This window comes from Canis lupus, chromosome 1 (genome assembly GCF_003254725.2).
Source record: "Canis lupus dingo isolate Sandy chromosome 1, ASM325472v2, whole genome shotgun sequence".
In the NCBI taxonomy this organism is placed as follows: domain Eukaryota; kingdom Metazoa; phylum Chordata; class Mammalia; order Carnivora; family Canidae; genus Canis; species Canis lupus.
In genome coordinates this window covers 68,902,699-68,909,259 of record NC_064243.1, presented here as the reverse complement: position 1 = coordinate 68,909,259, position 6,561 = coordinate 68,902,699, and the positions used below count along the sequence as shown (strand labels likewise).

The 6,561-nt window shown below is 54.7% G+C and overlaps 1 long non-coding RNA gene across 1 annotated transcript; it reads right to left on the bottom strand.

Annotated features, from left to right (window-relative positions):
• Positions 1 to 3,714: 3,714 nt before the first annotated feature.
• LOC125755243 (uncharacterized) lies at positions 3,715 to 4,664 on the bottom strand. Its single transcript, XR_007411148.1, has 2 exons — positions 4,555 to 4,664; positions 3,715 to 3,999 (listed from the first exon to the last, which is right to left on the bottom strand). It is a non-coding gene; the product is annotated as an uncharacterized LOC125755243 (long non-coding RNA).
• Positions 4,665 to 6,561: the final 1,897 nt, after the last annotated feature.

Sequence of the window (6,561 nt, the reverse complement as noted above, 5' to 3'; positions counted from 1 at the left end):
GATCCACCCCAGTCACGGTCGTTGTGGTCCACGAGGCCGGGAGGGCGGCGGCTGGACAAGTGGGCACCGGGGCGCGAGCCAGGATGCTGTTCAGGAGTGACCCGTGGTGCAGGCAGCGCGTCCCTGTGTGACCCTGTGTCACCTGGCCGGGGTGACCGTGCTGCAGGGGCGGGGAGGGGCGGGTGAGTGGGAGGGGCGGGGAGGGGCTGCCCGCCAGGCCAGCGCGCGGGAAGAAGCCGGGGCATCACCTTGGGGCCAGCGGCGGGGGCAGCACCCATGGGCGCGGCTGCTGCCAGGGCAGGTGGCTCTCCGCCGGGGTGGGAAGCTCGGCGCAGTTTGAGCCTTGGAGAGAAGCCCGGCCCCTGGTACCTGGCGTTGCTGTCGCTGGAGGTCGGGGACACGCCCGGGCTTCTGGTTCAGAGGCTCTGGCTCCGCTTCCAGCCACCCCGCAGCCACACAGGTCAGGAGGCGCACGCCCTCGAGCCCCTGGTGCTGTTGGTGCTGCAGAATCACCTGCACAGCGGAGCTGCCCCTCACAGGTCCGGGACGTCGCGACAGTGCCTCGGGCTCCCGGAGACCCAGCGGCTCCTCGGGGACCCTCGGGTGTCCCCCCACCCCCGCCCTGCGCGGGTGCACGGAGGTGACCACTTCTGACCCTGCCCCTAGCCCCCGAAGGCAGCGGGCCGGGAGCCTCTGCCAACAGCACCCCTGCAGCCCAAGCCACCCACACCCACCCCCTCGCCCCCCGCCCCATCGTGGCTCAACCTCACCCGCCACACTGGGCCCTCTGTGTGGGAGCACGACGGCCTGGGGCGAAGTGCACCCCAGGGGGATGCCACCCTCCCGTGTGGTCTGTGCCCCTCCCGCGGGCACACGCGCACACGTCTCCCCGCCCCGGGCTCACCAGGGCAGCCAGCACCTGGAGGACGTCAGGTGGATACTTAGGGACCGCGTCGCCCGTGTGCTGGGCCAGGGAAGGACCCACGGTCGCACATCTGTCCCGGGAGGGGAGCCCTAACCCAGGTGTGTCCTGGTGTCTGCTTCCTGGGGCTCCTGGAACAATCGCGACCGCCTCGGCTTCTTGGGGGGGCCCAGCTCCTCCGCCCATGACCCCCTCCTCCTTGGCCTCTTCCTGACCTTGACCCCCTTGTCTCCTGGGCTGACACTGGGCTCCCCGACGATGTCTGCAGGCAGTGGTCCAGCCCGGCATCCCTCGCCGGGCACCGCAGCACACCTGCAGCTTGCTGTTCCAAGTAGGTGGGCTCCGAGGCCGGCAGTGTGGACATCTCTGGGTAAGGGTGAGAAGTGCTAGGAATCCAGGCTTCCCCGTGGGCCGAGTCACCACGCTGCAGGCCGCGGGGCCCCGGAGATACCGGTGCTGTTGGGACTCTAAACCTGCACTTGCTTTTAACCGACAAATTCAAAAGCACGTGCTCCTCCCGCGTTCCTGCTCTTTTCACCTGCTGAGTGTGTGGCCTGCGTGCTCGTGGCTGCACCTTACACGCTCCCCACGGCACCTGCTCCGGCCTCGCTGTGTCCCTGCAGCTGCGGCCTCGAGATCCTCACGTGTTCGTCCACTTTGCCCACTTGGCAGCCAGGCCAGCGAGGGCCCGGTTCCAACGCGGTTCACGTGCAACTATGTTGGGCCACAGCAATGGATGGTCACAGCCTGAGCGCATCAGGACCTTGTTTTCCCCACGCGCAGGCTCCGGCCTGTTACGGTGGCCAGGAGCTCTGAGATGCCGCCGGGCCCCGACTCCTTGGCCGCTGCCCCTTCTTTACTATAGCCTTGGCCGCACGCTGGCCTGGGCGCTCCTGCACCCCTGGGCACTGAGTCCACGGTGCCAGGGAAGGGACGCGAGCCGAACGACAGATGAGAACCCAGCCTGCTCCGGGTCCCCTCCCCCCCCCTTTTTTTTTAAGATTTTATTTATTTGAGACAGAACAAGACAAAGAGAGAGAAAAAAGAGAGAGCATGAGCAGGGCGAAGGAGAAGCAGGCGCCCCATGAGCTCACCGTGGGCGGCCCAGACCTTCCCAGGACTTCGCCTTGGGAGTCGCCCTCCAGGGACCCGGGTTCACAGGCTTCTGGGATCCAGCAGTTAATGTGCTCTCCGGAAAGGGCTTGGGGGGCCAGGGGCTCAGCTGGGAATCATCCGGCCCTTGATCTGGGCCCAGGTCAACCTCCGCGCAGAAGAGGGTCTGCTTCTCCCTCCCCCTCCACTATGCATGCTCAACCCCCCCAAAAAACATAAATCTTAAAAAAAAAAAAAAAAAGAAAGAAAGAAAAGACAAGGACATGGCTCTGAGTAGGTGCAGCACGTGGGTTCGTGGCCACAGCAGCGAGGCATGTGCCCGCCCACAGGTGGCGGAGTTGATGAGCAGACTGTCCCAGGGGCGCAGGACAGGGAGTGCAGTGCGGTGGACAGGGTGCCCAGGGGCGGGACAGGGCGCACTTGTCCCGGGGCCTTCGTGCAAGCCTGTTCCTCCCTCTGCCCCACGGCCACCTGCGCCCTCCGTCCCTGCTGTGGGGTGCACCTGTGTCCCTGCCCTTGTTGCACTTGCGTCCCTGCCCTCGTTGCACCTGCGTCCCTGCCCTCGGGTGCACCTGCGTCCCTGCCCTCAGGTGCACCTGTGCCCACCCACGCCAGCATGCACGGGATGGGGGAGAACGACGTCAACACCCCCGTCCACGGCCGTGGGAGCACGAGGCCTGAGCGCGCAGAGGCCCCGGGAGGGTGGGCAGCGCCGTGCGGGACGCGGGTGGGCAGAGAAGGCGACCATGGTGGTTCCCATGCTGTCCCCGGGCTTCTCACTGGCACGGCGCCTCGGGGGTGGACCTCAGGCCATGACAGCGGGGCCCCTGCGGCACCAGCCCTGTGCTACCTGCCATCTGCAGCTCAGGTCCCCGGGGTCCCGCGGACACATCCCCCAGGAGGCCGGGTGGTCCTTGGAGCCGTTGGCCTGCACTGGCCGCGCCAGTGCTCATGCGGGCCACCTGCTGCTTCCTTCTGCTCCACCCGCGACGCACCCGCCCACCCGAGGCACTGCGATGCTGGGCTGGATGCGGGGCTGGATGCCGGGCTGGGTGCAGGGCTGGATGCGGGGCCGATGCGGGGCTGAATGCGGGGCTGGATGTGGGGCTGGATGCAGGGCTGGATGAAGGGCCGATGCGGGGCCGGATGCGGAGCCGGATGCAGAGCTGGATGCGGGGCTGGATGTGGGGTCGATGCGGGGCTGGATGCAGGGCTGGATGCGGGGCTGGATGCGGGGCCGATGTGGGGCTGGATGCGGGGCCAATGCAGAGCTGGATGCGGGGCCGATGCAGGGCTGGATGCGGGGCTGGATGTGGGGCTGGATGCAGGGCCGATGCAGGGCTGGATGCGGGGCCAATGCGGGGCTCAATGTGGGGCTCAATGCGGGGCCGATGCGGGGCTCCTGGGCACCCACACCAGGGCCTCGCTGCCCAGGGCACTGCTGTCCCTACGCGTGCCCACTCCACCCCTCTCACCCCGCTCCCAGCCCGGGGACCGAGGGGCAGCTTGCTAGGCGGGCAGCACGTCCTGACCCGCAGCGGGGAGGCCGGGGAGCCAGCTTCGGGGCGGGATGAAGAGCCTACGTGCCCGCCTAGCACATGATTGTCTTACACGTCCCAGAGAGCAAGGGTTTTAAGATGGATTGACCCAATAGGTTGATTGGATATTTTATTTTATTTTATTTTATTTTATTTTATTTTATTTTATTTTATTTTATTATTTTATTTTAAGATTTTATATATTTATCCATGAGACACAGAGAGAGAGGCAGAGACCCAGGCCGAGGGAGAAGCAGGCTTCCTGTGGGGACCCGATGCGGGACTCGATCCCAGGACCCGGGGTCGCGCCCTGGGCTGCAGGCAGGTGCTCACCCGCTGGACCCCCCGGGCTGCCTGGTTGCCTGGATATTTTAGAAGACACGCAGGATGGAAAGTACTTGAAGACACGTGACAGGGATACAGACACTAATAATTCAAAATACCAAGAATTTGTGATTTTGCCTCAGGCCATATTTCAGAGAAAGCTTCCTTCCACATTCAAATGTACCAAGACAGAAACCCGCTCCCCTCCATTGTTCGGGAGCCTGTCTAGGAAAATCTTACATCTGGTACAATATTCATTGCTCTGAATGAAGACAGGAAATATCTGAGACCTCTCCTCATTTGCAATTCACCCTTGAATACACTTAATTTTAATGAAATTCAGAAACTTTAATTCATTGTCAGCCGGTCTCGATTGAGATCTCTGTTTTGGAGAATACATAAAGTCATATTTAATATTTATTTTCTTTTTCCTTGAAGGAATTATAGCTAGACCTCCTCAGTCTATTTGCATATAAATATGGTAATATGTTATGTATGTTTAAAATTATCATGAAAATTTGGACGCAAACACCAGGAGCTCCTTTACTCAGTAAAAACCCTTTGGGCCTTCAAGCCTGGTAACTGGGAACCAACGGACAGGATATGCTCAGGACACCCTTGTACTTGAATTGCCTGAATACAGATTAATATTAATACCTGGAAGTGATGAGCCAGTTTTCTAACATCAGCAATGAGAAATTGATGACTGAGACTGAACATTTCAGGATGACTCTGCCCTCCCAACCATTAGAGCCCAACCAGTGCTGTAATGCAAAAATAAATATTACAGTTGCCATGGAAACTGAATCACCTTGGAGATGATTAATACCAGGAGGGCTAACAGGAGAGGTTGCAATCTCATCATTTCTGGCCAAATTAATCATGATCAAACAAAGAGCAGCAAACACTTTTATAAAGGCATATGAGCCCCAAACCTTGATTTTTGTTTTTTTTTCTAGACCATTTAATAATTATTAACAAGTTACAGGGGTGGTTCAGTCCGTTGAGTGAATCAACCCTTGTGATCTCAGGGTCGTGAGATCGAGCCCCACAGCAGGCTCTGTGCTGAGTGGGAGTAGGCTGGAGGTTCTCTCCCTCCCCCCACCCCCTACCCACACTCCCCTCTGCTCTCTCTCTCTCTCTCAAATATTTTTTTTTTTTTTAAGAATTACTATCAAGTTTTGTTCTCTGTGTGTCAGGAAGTTTCCTAGTGAATCATTACATTTTCATATATGGAGCAACTTTTTACTAGCTCAGCTGTAGGGGGTGTTGAATGACTCTTCCAGCACAGGCAGGAAGGTTTCATGATGAAAGTCCTCCTCTCCAGCATTTTTTCCTATTTTTCCCCCCTTTGGCTGTGATTCTTCATCTTTTGAGAGTCTGGTGACTCTAGATTATTACAATCTTTGGGGTTTTGATTGTGGCTTTGACAAAAATTGCTTTGCTTGTGAAAGCCTTGCCAAAACATCGGCACATGATGATGTTATCAAGAAGTGTATTATTGAACAGGAAGAAATTTTATTGTTTAAATAAAAGAGTTCTTAATGGAATGTAGAGACAATAAAAAAAAATGTTACCTGGTATGGCTGGTTAGTGATTAGGCTGTTCTAGTTTCAAAAGACAATGAAATCGTTATCAACAAACAGACTGTTCCAGTCACATATTTCTCTCAGAGATTTTAGCATCAGAGGGAGAAATAAGAATAGAAATAGTTATTTTTTCTCTCTGTGTCTCTCATGAATATATAAATAAAATCTTTAAAAAAAATCAAAAGAAATAGTTATTCTTTTTTCAGGTGAAGGGGGTTACATTATAAAAATATTACTGAAAATTGTTGGTTCAAAAATGATGTTCTTGATGCCTGTAATTAGTTTATAATACTTCCTCCTAGGCAAAGTGATGTTACTATCAGTGTCTTAGTAACGTTGAATAACGTGGCTTCTGTAGCAGAAAAGCCCAGAAGTCTCAGAGGTTTAATTCAATGAAGATTATTTTTCAAAACCAGCACAAATTTAACAGCCCACTTATCATGGAAAGGGTTCACGGGTCTCACGTGCCTCCTAAGAGGACCCAATGAGAAGTACCCAATACCATCTACAAAATCCGCTTGCCAAAAAGCTTCACTAACCAAATGATCCATTTACAGGACAGATGGGGCAGAGAAACTTCTCAAATAACACCAGACGCATGTGGTCTCCTAAATCCAGAATATGGAGAATGAAAGGGGACAAATGGCCTGGTTTCTTCAATAAAGAAATCAGGAGGCTTGGGGGTGGGAGGGGAATCTAAAGATTGAAAGAAACTTAGAGATATTAACCAATTGTAATGTCTATACCTTATTTAGATCCTAATATGAAGAAACGAAGAGAAGGAAAATATGAAATGATTAGGGAAGTTTTAATACCAAGTGAATATTTGATAATATTAAAGAATTAATGTTAATTTTCTTTGCTGTGACAACAGTATCGTAATTAGGCTAAGACGAAAGAAGACTGTTGGGGATAAATGCTGAAACGTTTATCGATGAAATGGCATGTCTGGGATCTGCTCCAAAATAATTCAGCGGAAGTGGTAGTAGAGGTGAGACCTTCACCTTTTTGTTTTTTTAATGTCTCAGCAACAACTAGAAAATTTGCTCATTAGTATAATGACATGAGAAAGGAG